General features: G+C 34.9%; 1 protein-coding gene across 2 annotated transcripts in view; it reads right to left on the minus strand.

Annotated features, from left to right (window-relative positions):
* The window catches only part of cdk18 (cyclin dependent kinase 18), a 128,600-nt gene that overhangs the window by 97,574 nt on the left and 13,561 nt on the right, over window positions 1-17,465 (minus strand). The window contains exon 1 of one of the 2 annotated variants that reach the window (XM_051123309.1): window positions 16,336-16,618. The exons of the other annotated variant lie outside the window; for it this stretch is intronic. The gene's annotated coding sequence lies outside the window, so the exon portion shown is untranslated. Of the gene's footprint in view, window positions 1-16,335; window positions 16,619-17,465 lie in introns of those variants that run through there. 2 annotated transcript variants of the gene reach the window in all.

The raw sequence follows: 17,465 nt of genomic DNA on the forward strand, positions 1-17,465 counted from the left end.
AAAAGAGATGAAAGGCAAAGGCGTCCCTGTGAAGACAGACGGACACTCTTTCATTAAGACTGTATGTTCATTCAAAGAAGAGGCTTGCCTTGAGACAATAAAACCTGGCACAATATTTTGCAGCTCTCTGCCAAGGAGTCCATCTTTTCTCATATGTCAAACGTATGAGTAACAGCCGACAACATTAGCAGGGAACTAGCATTTTTAATAGCTCTGATTCATATGTCATAAAGATTATACAAGCAAGACCTTAGTCAGAAGACACCACGTTTAATTTGAGGAGAATGAAAGCGAGGTCATGAGACACGTAACGAGACATTTGACTGTCAGATGAAAATCAGATCCATTTTGCAGCTTCTTCAGGCCAAGAACCACCCACTTAAAAAATGAAACATCTGATTGACATTTAACGCAGTTAAACTATGTTATTTTGGTTTTCACATTGTCATCTGCTGGCAGATAATGTTAGCTGACTACTATCACAAAATAAACCCAAAGAATGATGAATATGTTCACAATCAATTAGAAATACCTGGATGTACAGCGCTAAAAGGCTGTAATGGAAATGGCAGATTAGAAATCGGTATTATAAAAAAAAAAACATGTCTAATTTGTAAGATTTTATGCCACTAACTTGGAAAACCTAATCTGTTTCAGTCTGCTCTCCTCATAAATGGTCATTGTTTGAAGCCTTTACCATGTAAACATGACTTTGTGTCCAGATGGACCATTGCATCCGACTCCCAGACGATGTGTAATGCCAAACAATCTAATTGCAACTGCCAATTACCAGCTCTGGCCTTCCTTTCAGATGGTTAGTGTGGCTATTGTTGATCAGACAAAACGGCGTCTACTGGATATTTGCAAAATGTTGTACATGCATGCATACATGTGATAAAAACTACCTAAAATGACATTTAAGGTATTTGGGGAAAATTTATTTGAAGCATAAATTCATATTTTTTCTATGTACATATATTTTTTCATTTTTAAATAGAGAGGACAGGGTTTATGACCTATACTCTAATTTTTTCAGTTAAGTTTATACCAAAAATATGCTCATATAGCCACCTTATTTTTCAATGTGGAGGTAAGCCTACAGTGTAAAAAACAATTTGTTGAGTCAACTTAAAATAATTTGTAACCTGGCTGCCTTAAAATTTTAAGTTCCGTCAACTCAAAAAAAAAGTTTATTCAACTTGAAATGTTAAATTATACTAAGTGACAGCTTAGATATTTGAGTTGAATCAACTTACAATTTTAAGGCAGCTGGGTTACTTACCCATCTGTTAAGTTTAGCAAACACAAATATCTAAGTTGTTACTTAGAACAACTTAACATTTCAAGTTGACTGAATTTATTTTAGTTGACTGAACTTAAAATTTTAAGGCAGCAGGGTAACAAATTATTTTAAGCTGACTCAACAAATTGTGTTTTTTATTTTTTACAGTGTATGGGCGAGACATCCGGATTAATAGCCGCTATAGGAAAATAACGAGAAGAATATCAACGTGTGATAAACGGTAAAACAGTTTGCAGTACAAACTAGTGTGTTTATAATTAACATAATACATTAAAATATGGTAAGACACACCAATTATCAATATCAAGCAGCAAAACGAGCTGTTTTGTGTAGCTAAACATAGCTGGATGTGGAAGAGACTGGAAACCGGACCCATAAAATTTACAAATGGCCACACCTGCTCTTACAGAAAAAATAAGGTGGATTTTAACACAGAGCCTGATTTTATCAAGTACGACATGTTCCTGGATCAACATCTTTGTTGACCCTGGAACAACATTGTGATGAACCAATCAGACTTGAAAAATCAGTTTATAGTTTTTGTGAAGTTTAGGCTTACAATCAGTGTTAGTGACATTCATCTATATTTCCTCTGATTTTAGGGATTACTCATGGGTAAGGTTAGGTTTAGGTGTAGGGATGTGGTCAAGATTCAATTTTTGGATTAAAATGTTGTTCCAGGGTCAACAAAATCAGGACGTGCGGATTTTAAAGATGCATTAAGGTATATCAAATGCTTGCTTCTCAACTAAAGGGATAGTTCACCCAAAAATCTAAATTTCGCAATTCTCTTTCTCTTTCAAGTTGTTCCAAACCTGTATGAGTTTCTTTCTTCTCTTGAGCACAAAAGAAGGTATTTTGAAGAATGTTGGTTACCAAACAGTTGATGGTAGCCATTGACTTCATGGTACGGGGAAAAAAAAAAAAAAAAACTACTGTAGAAGTCAGCAGTGTTGAGAAAAGTAACTTTTAAAAGTAATGCATTACAATATTGAGTTACTCCCTAAAAAAGTTACTAATTACGTTACTTAGTTACTTTTTATGGAAAGTAATGCGTTACTTTATTTTGCGTTACTTTTTAAATCTGGGCAGGGGTTTGTTTGTTTGTTTGTTTTTAATATAAAAAGTTCTATTTTAGGCAAATATAAAAGCCTTTTTACACCAAAAGCCTCAGGCTTTGAGAAAAGTAAATTCATGTCTGTACAGTAGACCACAGAGAAAAAAATGTCAAGTCTTCAGCAATAAAAAAGGAAAACAAATGTTAGATTATCTTGAGTAATTTTTTGCTTATTAGTATGGTTGAATTGGATCATCGAAGGTTGGCAGCAAAGACATCGGTTAATAAAATGGGATTAAATGCATAAAGGATATTTGTATTATTTAACATATTTAATTATTGCAGGTTTGTGTGATTATTCTGGGTTGAATTTCAGTGTTTTTATTCATTTTGAGGAATACTGAATCTGTTTTTGTGAGTGAGATGAATCAATGCATGTCCACATTTATTCTAGAACTAACATCTTACTCCCGATTTCTCTCAACATGGGGACAGGAGAGCTTTTAATCAATAAATGGTAGGGAAAGTAACTGGCATTACTCATTTGAAAGAAGTACCTCAAATAAGTTATAAAGAAATAAATTTTCTTGTCAATTAAAAAGTAATGCATTACTTTACTAGTTCTTACTACTTTACTTTACTAGCTACTTGAAAAAAGTAATAATATTACGTTACTTGCGTTACTTGCGTTACTTGCGTTACTTACCCCCAACACTGGAAGTCAGTAGTTGTGTTTCCATCTCCCTGTTTTTATGTGAATTTTGACGTGTCGCATCAGAAACGAGTGATGGAAAATTGACTTCTGGGCAGTGCAGTGTTAATTTTGACAGCAAATTATGATTTAGTCTTACCCATAGTCTTACCCATTTAGTTTTAGTCATATTTTAGTAATTGAATTGTTTTAGTTTTAGTCTAGTTTTAGTCGACTAAATATCATAAGATTTTAGCTCAAATCTAATAGGTTTATTTACAGTGTAATGCATTTATTAAGCATTTCCAAACACATTAACATTTCCAAACACATTATATAGGTTTGATATTAAGGTTTTATCATAGACACAGATTTAGATGCTGTGACACGCAACATGCCTTATATAATACCATAATCTTCTTTTCAATGAAATGCCAATGGTTATATAGGCGAATTATGCATTCTTTATAACAACTTGTTCACCAAATTCTTCATTCTTTCAAGCAGACATATTTATTTATATAAATATTAATTTAGATTAATCTTTATTACAGCTACTAAAGTGATTCAGTCAAGAGCAGTGAGTGATTTTCTGTCTTTTTTTGTTGCTTGACATCAATGCCACAGACAATAGCAACTAAAGGCTGCTGTCCCTTTAAAACTGAATGCATGGATGCAATGCATTGATACACATCCTATATTTTTTCCCAACTGTTTATATTACATTAACCTAGTGCGTTTACATGAATACTCATCAAAACTGACAATTGGATATTATTTTGTATTTCTCCTTTCACGTGCACTGTGTTGAAGGCACAGAAGACGGGACCGAATTGAGTTCTTTTTTTGCATCTCAAATTTACCCACGTCTGCTCTTCTCTTACTCCCAGATATTGACATTTTTTAACGTTTTATGAGACGTGCACCAAATGTATGCTAGCTTATGTCCCTTCGGATCAATAAAATAACTGGAGTGGTTATTTTCAGTTTTAAAAATATAATAACTGAATAATAACTTTTTTTTACCAAGCACATTTTACCAATTCCAAACCACATCAATTTTATTGACTACTATTAATTTTGTATTTAATCATTTGTAGATTATATATAATTGTCCATGAAGAATGGAAGTAAAAAAAACTCATACTCAGGTGTGCATAATTATGAGGCATGTTTTCCTTTACAGATAAAACAAGCCAAAAAAGAGATTTAACTCAGACTGAAAAGTCAAAATTATTAAATGCCCATGAGAAGAATGCAATACTAATGCAATACTAGAATTGAATTGAACATGAGAGTGAGAGTGACTCTTGAAGGATAAGCATCACATCCTCTTATACCTCTGATTCAAGAGTTTATCTTCCGGAATCTGGCAGTACATTTTGGGAGTTTATGTTTAGTTTATCTCCTATCCTGAAAAGTCTGACTTGCAGAGATGGACAGATAAAACAGATAAAATAAACTCCCAAAACTTACTGCCAGATTTTGGAAGATAAATTCTTTAGTGGTATAAGAGGATTTGATGCTGGACCTTTAAGATTCACTCTCAACTTATCTGTCTGTAAAGCCTATAGGAAACAGTCTTCATGTATTTCAGCATGTTATTCTTTTTAAGTGAGGGTCATTTTTTAGGATTTTTCACCCAAGCAAAGTCTCTGAGTGAGAACCTGACACATTGTACTTCTGAAGACTCCAGGTAGGTTGCAGTTCTGGAAAACGGTGGCACTGGAGACTAAATGGCTCCTGATGGTTTCACACCTAATTCTTTTCCTTAATTCTTAATTCTTTTGCAGTTAGCATGCGTCTTTTCTTCTCCACTATTTTTTCTCACTGTGCTGACCCAACAAGCATTTCTCTGTCCAATGGTCATGCCTTAACTTTGCAAATTCTTGCATTAGTATTACATCCTTCTCTTGGGCATTTAATAATTTTTTGCTTTTCAGTCTGGGTTAAATCTCTTTTTTGGTTTATTTATATGTAAAAGAAAACGTGCCTAATAATTATGCACACCTGAATATAAGGAGTTTTTCACTTCTAGCCTTCATGGACAATTATATATCACATATAAATGATTAAATACAAAATCGATAGTAGTTATTAAGATTAATGTGGTTTAGAATTGGTCAAATATGTTTGGAAAAAAAATATGACCAGAATATCAGCGTGTCTAATAATTATGCACACAGTGTATAAAGGATGATTTTGAAGTTGAGGGAGAACATGACATGGGAGTTTTTCGACATACCCCTAAACTGTCATGAACCGAAAAAAAAAAACAGTCCAGGCAGAGTTAGACAAGATGAGAGTTTGACATTAAAAAGTATTCAAATTGTATTATTTTTATGAAAATAACCAATCGTTTTGCTAGATAAGACCCTTCCTCGCCTGGGATCGTTTACACCCACATTTGGGATCGTTTGAAGCAGCAATTAAACTACATTTTTAAAGTTCAAACTCGGGGCACCATAGCAGTCCATTATAGGGCTTCAAATGGTACCAGGTTCGGTACTTTCGGTACTGAAATTTTAAAAACGTCCATTTCCCGCTCACATTTGAGCATTGTTGAGCCGATTTTTAAACATCACCGTTTGGTCATAGTGTTCACATGCTCAACAGACATGACTGTGATTGGCTACAATGATAAGTGCCTCACGCTCCTCACCGAGCGCTCACAAATAAGCACAACGGGAGCGTTTGAAAGCCACGTGTGTCAGTGGATCCGCTGACAATTTTTTTTCCAACTGAAGAAAGAAAGACATGAACATTTTGGATGACAAGGGGGTGAGTCCGTTATCTGTAAATCGTTGTTCTGGATGTGGACACCTTGGGGATTGTTCCCCCAAAAATTAGTATGGGAAATATCAACAGTTTGGTTACACACATTCTCCAAAATAATATATGTTGTGCTCAACAGAAGACTGAAACTCGTACAGGTTTGAAACAACTTGAGAGTGAGTAAATGATAACAGAACGTTAATTTTGGGGGAACTGTCCCTTTAAGGGTTTTTCGATATTTTACCGGCAAAATAAGACATAAATGCTTGTAATGAATAGGAATTTTTGCCATGCACAGCCTCATTTTCATTTACGTCAATCTAAATAATGCTGTTTACTCCAACTTGAGTTAAAGTGTCCATTTTGGGATGCTAGGAGTGAAAGCAGTTTGTAAACTCTTAAATTTGGTGTCTCTCCACTCATACAGTAGGGTGACAAATGTCACACAAATTACACATATGGTAACCTGCAAAAGTGTCACATTGGTTAAACTGCTGTGTTGCAATTTGTGCTCACCTGACACTTATTTTTAACATGCATGTCCTTGGCAGAGTTATCTTTAGGGTTTAAATGGAGTGTGTTTAGCATTAGTTTGTCTGCGTTGGCAGCAGTCCTCTCATTAAGCTGATAGAAGCTGAAAATAGTGCAGGCAGACACCTCCCCAGCACTGTGTGAATTGCCTTTACACCGAGATAATTATGGCTGTTTTCAGTCGAACATTTGTTTGCCGTTTTTTCCCCCGCTTTTATCTGTGGGAAAACGAAGCAAGGCCTCGGGAGATGCCGAGACGTTTATTTCCCTCTGTAGAAAGTTTTTTTCCGGCTCGCGTTCTGAATCTCATCACGGAGCAGGACAGATGCGGAGCGGGGAGGGCCGGTGCTGCTCCGTTAACAACCCGAAATCGAATCTGTTGCATAAGCGTGTGGGGTTACGCTGAGTGAATGATGTACGCTGAACTAAAAACAACTCTGAGTAGATATTGCTCGCTGGGAATAAACTGCATTACAGCTAGTTTGTCTTCATCCTCCCATTCCATCATTTCAGCTGTCACTTTGTGCTTTCTTCTTGTTTCACGTAACGTATTTACACCTCCCGTTGTAATACATGTGTTCTTTAATGCCTTGGAGCACTAAACGCACTTGTGCAATAAATTTGTGATGTTTTATGCATGTGTCTCTTTAAGGCTTCCATGCGAGCGGTTCCTCAGCGAAGACGTTTAATGTCCTAGATCACGTCTTGTTTCCTCAAGCCTTGTTTTCCATCCTTTTTTTCTGATGGATGGATTTTTTTTTTTGAAAAGACAAGTTTTCAGTCTTTATTTTTTTTTTTCCAAGTCGTCATTGTTTCTCCTGGAATTGAGATTAATTTGAAAGAAAATAGAGACGTTTGTCTCTCTCTCTCTCAACAATGTCTCAAACTATGCTCAGATTTGACAAGATATCAAAGTCTGTAATCAAATTCCTCATCAGATTTTCCAAAATGCAAATGCTTGTAGCTGCCATGTTGCGTTTTTTCTGTCAAAATAAAAGTTTGATGGTTTAACGCAGGGGTCACCTGATCCGGTCCTGGAGGGCCGGTGTCCCTGCAGAGTTTAGCTCCAACCCTAATCAAACACACCTGAACCAGCTAATCAAGATCTTACTAGGTATACTTGAAACTTCCAGGCAGGTGTGTTGAGGAAAGTTGGAGGTAAACTCTGCAGGACACCGGCCCTCCAGGAACAGGGGTTCGGTGACCCCTGGTTTTAACGTTTGTAAATTAAGAAATTAAAACAACTTAAGTATTAGTATTGCAATTTTAAATTTGTAATGTAAAATTGTTACAGTATTTTTAACTACTAGTTTTATTATACAGTAAAATTTAGTAATAATTCTTATTTATTTATTTATATTGTTATTTTATTATTATTATTATTATTATTATTATTATTATTATTATTAACTATATTGATAAATTACAACATGCATACAAATTGCAATCACAATTTGTAGCAGAAAAATCATAATTTGGGTTTAAATATTAGTATTGTAATTTTACATTTGTAATGTAAAATTATTTTATTATTTTTAAATACTACTTTTATTATACAGTAAAATTTACATGGGTAATAATTCTTTATTTTTAGTTGTATTTATATCATATATATATAAATGAGATTTTTAGTCATTTTTATTTATTATTATTATTATTATTACTTAATAGCCATATTGATAAAATCACAACATGCAATCGCAATTTTTAGCAAAACATTCACAATTCAGTTTGATATATTAATAATGTAATTTTACATTTGTTATATAAAATTTGATTATTTTTAAATATTACTTTTATTATACAGTAAAATTTACATGAGTAATGTTTCTTATTTTTTTGTTTTTATATTTTATTTATTATTGTTATTATTAATATTAATATTTTGTTAATATTACTTTTTAGCCATATTGACAAAATCACAACATGCATATGAATTGCAATCATGGTTTTCACCCGAAAAATTACGATTCAGGGTTAAATATTAGTATTACAAATGTAAAATTATTATAGTATTTTTAAATACTAGTTTTGTTATACAGTAAAATTTAAACATTTGTTATTATTATTATTATTACTTTATAGCTACATTTATAAAATCACAACACGCATACAAATCACATGCAATCACATTTTTTGTTTCAGAAAAATCACAATCCAGTTTTTTCCCCCCTCATATTGTGCAGCCCTACTCTGTTTTTATTGTATGTTGACTATTGTATAATTTTCTAATTTTCTCTGGAATTTTAGCAAAAACATCTGAGGCAGAGTTGGGACGTAAAGGTGAAGCGTGTCATTTCTGCACTGCTATTTTAACATCAAAACAAAAGCTGAAGCCTTTAGGTCTCCTGAGCTGTGAAAAAGCAATGTCTGAGCAATAACATGTTCCTCGGGGAGTGTTGCGCTATTTCTCTTTATCTGTCCTCTAAATACACGTCTGTACCCCCTTCATGCATCGGCAGGCTTTGAGTTCTCCGGCTTTCTCTCACTGTCTCATCTCTCTCCTGAACCCTCTCTCCTCCACATCTTAAACCCAATCAACAGCTCTCGCTTCCAGCCCGCTAGCAAGATGTCTGACCTCAGAGAGCAAAAGAGAGAGAGAGACGATGAGAGGACAGATGAACAAATGATAGAAATGAGGCAGAGGTTGAGAGTGGTAGATTGATATCAGAATCAGAGCGAGAGAGAGAGAGAGGGAAGGGTGATGGAGGTTTAGGAAAATCAGTGGATGATATGGAGGAGAAACAGGTATTAGAGGACAAAGAAAAACAAGCTGTTAGACTGGAACAAACAAAAGATGACTTACAAAAGACCTTCAAAGTTTTCAAAGACAAGACAGGCAAAATGTCCTCTAGACTAACATGTGCTTGAGTGATTTAGATGATTCCTGTTTAATTATCAACATCATTCATTATCTATAATTTAATAGGAGGTCACAGAGATACATGATTTATCACCAGATATCGTTTTAAATTTTACATTGTCATATGTGAAAAGATGGATGGAAGAAACTGATAGTCGGACAGATGGATAGATGAATAGTCGGATAGATAGATCGACAAATAGATATTCTGATGGATGGATAGATGGATAGATATAGTCGGATGGATGAATCGACTGGATGGATGGATGGGTGGATAGAAATTCAGATAAATGAATGGATACATAGTTAATAAATGACAGATAGCTAATAGAATGGATAGACAGTTGGCTGGATAATAGATGGATAAATGGACAGATAGATAGGTGGATGGATAAATAGATAGATCGACAGAGATGGTGGATGGATAGATAGATATTCAGAAAAACGAATGGATACATAGTCAATGAATGACAGATAGCTAATAGGATGGATGGATAGTTGGGTGAATAGATAGAACAGACAGCTGGATAGAGAGAGAAAGAGAGAGAGAGAGATAGATGGACAGATGTTCTGATGGGTGGATGAATGGATAGATAGTCAATGAATGACAGATAGCTAATAGGATGGATAGACAGTTGGCTGGATAATAGATGGATAAATGGACGGATGGATGGATGGATAGATAGATAGATAGATAGATAGATAGATAGATAGATAGATAGATAGACAGATAGATAGACAGATAGATAGACAGATAGATAGACAGATAGATAGATAGACAGATAGATAGAGAGATGGACACATCAACAGACAGATGTTCTGATGGGATAGATAGGGAGGGAGAGAGAGAGAGAGAGAGAGATGAATGGATAGTCAAATGGATGAATACATGAATAGATATAGTCAGATAGATGAACAGAGATGATGGTTAGATATTCAGATAAACAAATGGATGCATAGATGAATGACAGATAGCTAGTAGGATGAATAGATAGATAGATAGATAGATAGATAGATAGACAGACAGACAGACAGACAGACAGACAGACAGACAGATGGACAGATGTTCTGGTGGATGGATGAATGGATGGATGGATAGAAATTCAGATAAATGAATGGATACATAGTCTGGATAATAGATGGATAAAAGGATAGATAGATAGATAGATAGACAGACAGATAGATAGATAGATAGATAGATAGATAGATAGATAGATAGATGGATAGATGGATAGATGATAGATAGATAGATAGATAGATAGATAGATAGATAGATAGATAGATAGATAGATAGATAGATGGATAGATAGATGGATAGTCAAATGGATGAATACATGAAGGCGGATAGATGAACAGAGATGATGGATGGACAGATATTCAGATAAACAAATGGATACACTGTTAGATGAATGACACATAGCTAGTAGGATAAATAGATAGTTGGATGGATAATAGACAGATAGATAGGAAGATAGATAGATAGATAGATAGATAGATAGATAGATAGATAGACAGAAAGACAGACAGATAGAAAGATGGACACATCAACAGACAGATGTTCTGATGGATGAATACATGAGATGAGATGGATAGTCAAATGGATGAATACATGAATAGATATAGTCAGATAGATGAACAGAGATGATGGATAGATATTCAGATAAACAAATGGATACATAGATGAGTGACAGATAGCTAGTAGGATGAATAGATAGTGATGGATGATAGATAGATAGATGGACAGATGTTCTGGTGGATGGATGAATGGATGGATGGATAGAAATTCAGATAAACGAATGGATACATAGTCTGAATAATAGATGGATAAAATAGATAGATAGATAGATAGATAGATAGATAGATAGATAGATGATAGATAGATGGATGTTTGGATGGATGGATGGATAGATAGATAGAGAGATAGAGAGATAGATAAATAGATAGATAAATGGATAGTCAAATGGATGAATACATGAAGTCGGATAGATGAACAGAGATGATGGATGGATAGATATTCAGATCGACAAATGGATACACTGTTAGATGAATGACAGATAGCTAGTAGGATAAATAGATAGTTGGATGGATAATAGACAGACAGATAGATAGACAGATACATAGATAGATAGATAGATAGATAGATAGAAAGATGGATAGTAAATACAATATCTTTAAGACATTTATTTCTAGTAATGTTTGAAATTTCTAAAAATGATTTCTTTCCAAAGCTACCGAAACACCTCTGAGGAGCCTGAATCACGGAGATGTCAGTCCTGCAGCTCTGTAGTATATACATATTGCAGCTTTACAATGTTTTGAACATTTTGTATATGAAGTGCCAAAGATGATGTTGAGCTCAGTGTGAGCTGATGTCAGACTCCTCCACTAGATGGCAGACCAGTGTCATGAGCCTTTTCAGTGTCTATGGAGCAATTCAAATATCATCTGCTGAAAAAGGCCATATACCATCACAGTCCTATAAAAGCCAGTCATATTGTCTGTATTACAGTGTACAGAGATATTGGATTTTTTTTTTCTTTCTTTTTTAGTAAAAAGATGCTGTGGTGCCTTTCTGATGATACTGAATATAATAGACCATCTTTCTCATGAAACCACAGTAAAGCAGAATGTGTAGCCCGCAGACATGTCTTGAGCGCTGAGGTGATGTATAAAAGATTTAAAGAGCCTCTTTTATGTGTTCTGTGTGTCTAAAGCTAGAACAAGAAGTGAAATAAGACACAGCAGACATTGTAAATCAAAACTCAATGAAAATCGCGACGCGTTTTTTGATCATGCACGAACGCCCTGCGCTTTTTGAGGGCACGGGCAGGAAATTGCGGTTTGAAATCGGACAAAAGTCCTTTGATTCCTCCAGACGCAGAGGTCAGTGCATCGCAAACAATCTTCCCACAATAGTCTTTTAATGAAGAGTGTTTCCAGCTTTCCGCACAGTTGGTTATAAGATTGGATATCTAATAGTGCCACCCCCACTTTTCCATAACCATAACAATTCTCAACTGTCTGTTTGAATAATTTCAGGGGTGTAGCATCTCGCTAAAGGCTATTTAATTTCACAGCGTATTCTCTGTTTGAAATTGATTCATGAGAGGAGCCGATCTGTGTGCGCGAATACAAATGCAGGCTTTTGGCTGCCGTCAATAGAGTGCCAGACTCATTTGAGAAGAGCCGTTTCATTAAAACAAGAAATTTGAAAAAATCCCTGCCACTTAATTCTTGGAATCTGCCGAGGCTTGTTGTGGGATTATTAACTAACGGCTGAGAATTAAGAGCGCCGGGATGCATTAATGATGCAGTTTGTTCATGTTATTTTCACAGTGTCTTCCACACTATGGAGAATTTGCATTTGGCCTAGACTCAATATGTAAAAAGTATCCATTCAGAGGACAGTAGGCCTAGTTATGTTGGTAACACTTTAGATTAGGAACAGTCACTATTGACTAGTTGTTACTATTTACTAGTATTAACTAGTACTTTTTAGCATGCATATTACTGGAATATTGTCTGATTATTAATACTTTCATGCACGACGGTATTCTAGATCCCTTAATCCTGCACAATACCTAAATTTAACTACTACAGCTACCTTACTTACTATCAATAAACACAAAATTAGGAGTTTTTTGAAGGAACACAATGTGTTCCCTAAACCAAAGTGGGTCACACTTTAGTTTGAGGACCAGTTCTCATTAACTAACTGTTAACCATGACAATTGGTTTAAAACATTCCTCATTAGCTGCTTATTAATAGTTAATAAAGTAGTTGTTAAGTTTGGTTATGGGGTAGGATTAAAGGATCTAAACTATGGTCATGCAGAATAAAGCATTAATATGTGCATTGTAAGTACTAATAAACAGCCAATATGCTAGTAATATGCATGTTTTTATAAATATAAACAGCCAATATGCTAGTGATATGTATGCTTTATAAATACTAATAAACAGCCAATATGCTAGTGATATGCATGCATTCTAAGTACTAATCAACAGTCAGTATGCTAGTAAAATGCATGCTTTATAAATACTAATAAACAGCCAATATGCTAGTAATATGCATGCATTATAAGTACTAATGAACAGCCAGTATGCTAGTAAAATGCATGCTTTATAAATACTAATAAACAGCCAATACGCTAGTAATATGTATGCTTTATAAATACTAATAAACAGCCAATACGCTAGTAATATGCATGCTTTATAAATACTAATAAACAGCCAATACGCTAGTAATATGCATGCTTTATAAATACTAGTAAACAGCCAATATGCTAGTAATATGCATGCTTTATAAATACTAATAAACAGTAAATATGATAATAATATACATGCTAAAAAGCAACTAGTTAATAGTGAGAACTGATCTCTAAACTAAAGTGTTACTGATAACCTACTTGTAAGGACTTTTGACAAGGACATGGAAGCTGAAGGTCAAAATTTGAGAGCAACATACTGTATCCCAAAGGTAACACCCCTTTCAAATCGTAATATCATAATCTTTATTACTTTAGTGTTCAGCACTGTATTAATGTGTTAGCAAGATTTCCAACTGGCTGCATTAGCAGCCCTCTAAGAAAAGTCTGTAAACATTGGGTTCAGAGTACTAATATGAAGGATTTCATGAATTTTTCACTAGTGTTTTACTCATGTTTTGAATTATGCATTACATTATGTTGTGTTTTGGGGTTAAAGGAAATGTTAGTAAACTTAACAGACAATGCCCTGGCAGAATATTACCAGTACCTTTTTCATTTTTTCTTTTATTTTTAAACCTCTTTGACCTTATTTATTTGTTTATTTTATTTTGAGGCCCATCTGAGATTTTAAAGTAATATTTAAATAATTTAATAACACATTTGCATATTTGCAGTCCTGAAAGCACATGCAAAAGACCTGAACCGGAAACAACGCAACCTGTGTTAAATAGATAAGTTTGCTGCGCATAACCCCCACTGTCACATGACATGCAGGTAATATATATATATATATATATATATATATATATGTGTGTGTGTGTGTGTGTGTGTATATATATATATATATATATATATATATATATATATATAATTACATAGTGTTACATATAGTAATAATTTGCACTGACACATTTTAAGTAAATGTTCCTGCCACAACTCTGTACAATTTACCTGTATTATTGTCACATGTTATTAAAATCTACACTATATCTACACTACACTTGCTTAGCAATACAATAGATTTTACTCAATACAGCACTGAATTAAATTTAGAAACATCTAAGTAAATAATACATTTGATCTCATGTAGATACCACATCTACATAATTAACAATACGGCACTCACCCGAACACAGAAACTTCAATACCTGTTACATAATGCACCATGACGCTAACATTCTGTGGAACGTTTTTAAGAATGATTGTGTCGTTTTGAGTAGAGAATGAACTCCAGATGTAACAAAATCACAAGTTACTAAACCTGACAACAAAAGCAATGATGAAAGTGTAAATACAGCTGGAAAACAAAAAAAAAAAATAAATAAATAAATAAATCGACCTTGTTAAGTATTCATGCCTCAGTGCATGATGGGAGCAATGTATATACAGTTGAAGTCAAAAGGTTACATACACCTTGCAGAATCTGCTAAATGTTAATTATTTTACCAAAAAAAGAGGGATCATACAAAATGCATGCTATTTTTTTTATTTAGTACTGACCTGAATAAGATATTTCACATAAAAGACATTTACATATAGTCCACAAGAGAAAATAATAGCTGAATAATCCACAGCGTTTTTTTTTTTTTTTTTTCTGTAATAGTTGTTCATGAGTCCGTTGTTAGCACTGAACTGATAAACTGCCACAAATCCCACAAATTCTTTGGTTTTTCAGCATTTTTGTGTATTTGAACCCTTTCCTACAATGACTGTATGATTTGAGATCCATCTTTTCACACTGAGGACAACTGAAGGACTCATATGCAACTAATACAGAAGGTTCAAACGCTTACTGATGCTCCAGAAGGAAAAACGATGCATTAAGAGCCGGGGGGTGAAAACTTTCGGAATTTGAAGGTTAGGGTAAATTTCACTTATTTTATCTTCTGGTAAACATGTAAGTATCTTCTGTAGCTTGTGAAGGGCAGTACTAAATGAAAAAAGATATTTAGGCAAAATAAGAAAAATGTATACATCTTCATTCTGTTCAAAAGTTTACACCCCCGGCTCTTAATGCATCGTTTTTCTTTCTGGAGCATCAGTGAACGTTTGAACCTTTTGTAATAGTTGCATATGAGTCCCTCAGTTGTCCTCAGTGTGAAAAGATGGATCTCATAATCATACAGTCATTGATGGAAAGGGTTTAAATACACAGAAATGCTGAAAAACACAGAATTTATGGGACCTTAAGGATTTTTCTGAAGAACAGCGGGCAGTTTAACTGTTCAGGACAAAAAAAGGGACTCAAAAACACAAAAAAAAACAAAACAAAATTAAAAAAAACAGGTGTGGATCATTTAGTATTATCATTTCGTATAAAAAATAACATGCATTTTGTATGATCTCTCTTATTGTGGTAAAATAATTAACATTTTGCAGATTCTGCAAGGTGTATGTCAATTTTTGACTTTAACTGGCATCTAAGGTTCCATATGGAACCTTAGATGCCAATAAAGAACCCTTATTTTTAAGAGCGTATGCACTACAGGTTAATTCTAACCATTCCATGAAGTCTTTCCATTCCACAAAAAATTTTTAATAGTCAAAAATGGTTCTTTTGAGTTTTAAAATGTTTATTACACTAGGAAAAAATGTTTCTTTTAGGAACCGTTTACTGAAAGATTATTTGGGGAAGCACAAACAGTTCTTCTACTTTTAAGACTGCATGTGATATCAAAGAAAACTAGTGTCAGATGCTGAGAAAGAAGAAGACTTTGCAAATGACATTTCTTGGATCATATCCGCCGTGCAGGTGTTCTTCCGTGGAAGTAATTACATTCAATCAAGTCGACGCTCCAAGTTATGGAGAAACACAGAAGTCCACAAACGCACTCACGATTAACCCCCCTTCATATTCACATCTTCACCCGCAAAGCAGAGCGATTCAAAAGCCACAAAACTCACCTCGTCTTTTTATCGGCTGCAATCCAGTGACATTTGGGGCCGGTGGCCACGTCATTAGCAGATCGACCTCTGTGGGAGCAGGTGGAGGGGGTAGACGGTGGCTCTGAGTCAGTGTCAGGGGCAACACCGTGGGCAGAATTTTAATAAAGCAGCTCGCCCATGTGTCACCGGCGTCCTTCGATGCGTTCTCTCCATCTCACCCGGTGAAAAAAGCGATGACACATAGACCGAGCGTCCGCATGTCCCTGTCTGAGCCCGTCCCTGCCTCCCCTGCCACCCCCGGATGCATACGCTCGTCTGGCAGGGAACGTTTTGTCAATCCTCAGAGAAATCTCGAGGTCTAAAAGCTGGGGCTGTAAGCTAGTCACATCCTGTCTGAGGGCCAGATCCTCAGAGGTTCTCACTCGACTTTTTTTTTTTTTTTTTTCTTTTTTCCAAAGCTCAGCTGCAGTCCAAGCGTAAGTCGCCGTGTTGAATTACAAGTGAGAGGAGACCCGTCAAGTGAGATCTGTCACGTCAAAGCCGCTCGATGCGAGTTAATGCTGATTAATGGAGCCCTTCTGCGTGGCGGTTTTGATCCATGAAATGACATGAATGAATGTTTGCTTCACACAGACGCATTGCTTTCACCCGACTGTCATCTGTACTGATTAAAACACTCTGACTGAATGGAATTGTGGCTCATTTTAGCATTGAACGATGGTTTTCTCAGAAGTCGCTCGCTGCTTTAACAAATATCGACCAAGTTTTACACAGTTTTGTCAAAATGCTATAATTACGGCTACTATTCATGGTTTTTACAGTGTTTCCATCACTGTTCAGGGACTTTTTTTTGGCCTGGCAGATGATCAGATTCTCTAGACTTAAGAGGAAACTTGAGCTAGATCTCAAGACTTAAAGAATGCAATAGCAGTGGCTTTTTTTTAAGTTATAAATCTTGCAGAACTTCTTTCCATTTAAGTTATATTTTGAATTAAACTGTTCGCTTTCATTGTAACATTACCTAAGTATGATATTTTAGGTGAAACTATGATTAGTTTGGTAAATAAATACATAAATAACCATTTTGCTGTTTTTCCAGGGATTGGATTAATTAAAATTGATTTTGGTTAGAAATAAAGGTAATGGTT

This window comes from Labeo rohita, chromosome 11 (genome assembly GCF_022985175.1).
Source record: "Labeo rohita strain BAU-BD-2019 chromosome 11, IGBB_LRoh.1.0, whole genome shotgun sequence".
NCBI lineage: Eukaryota > Metazoa > Chordata > Actinopteri > Cypriniformes > Cyprinidae > Labeo > Labeo rohita.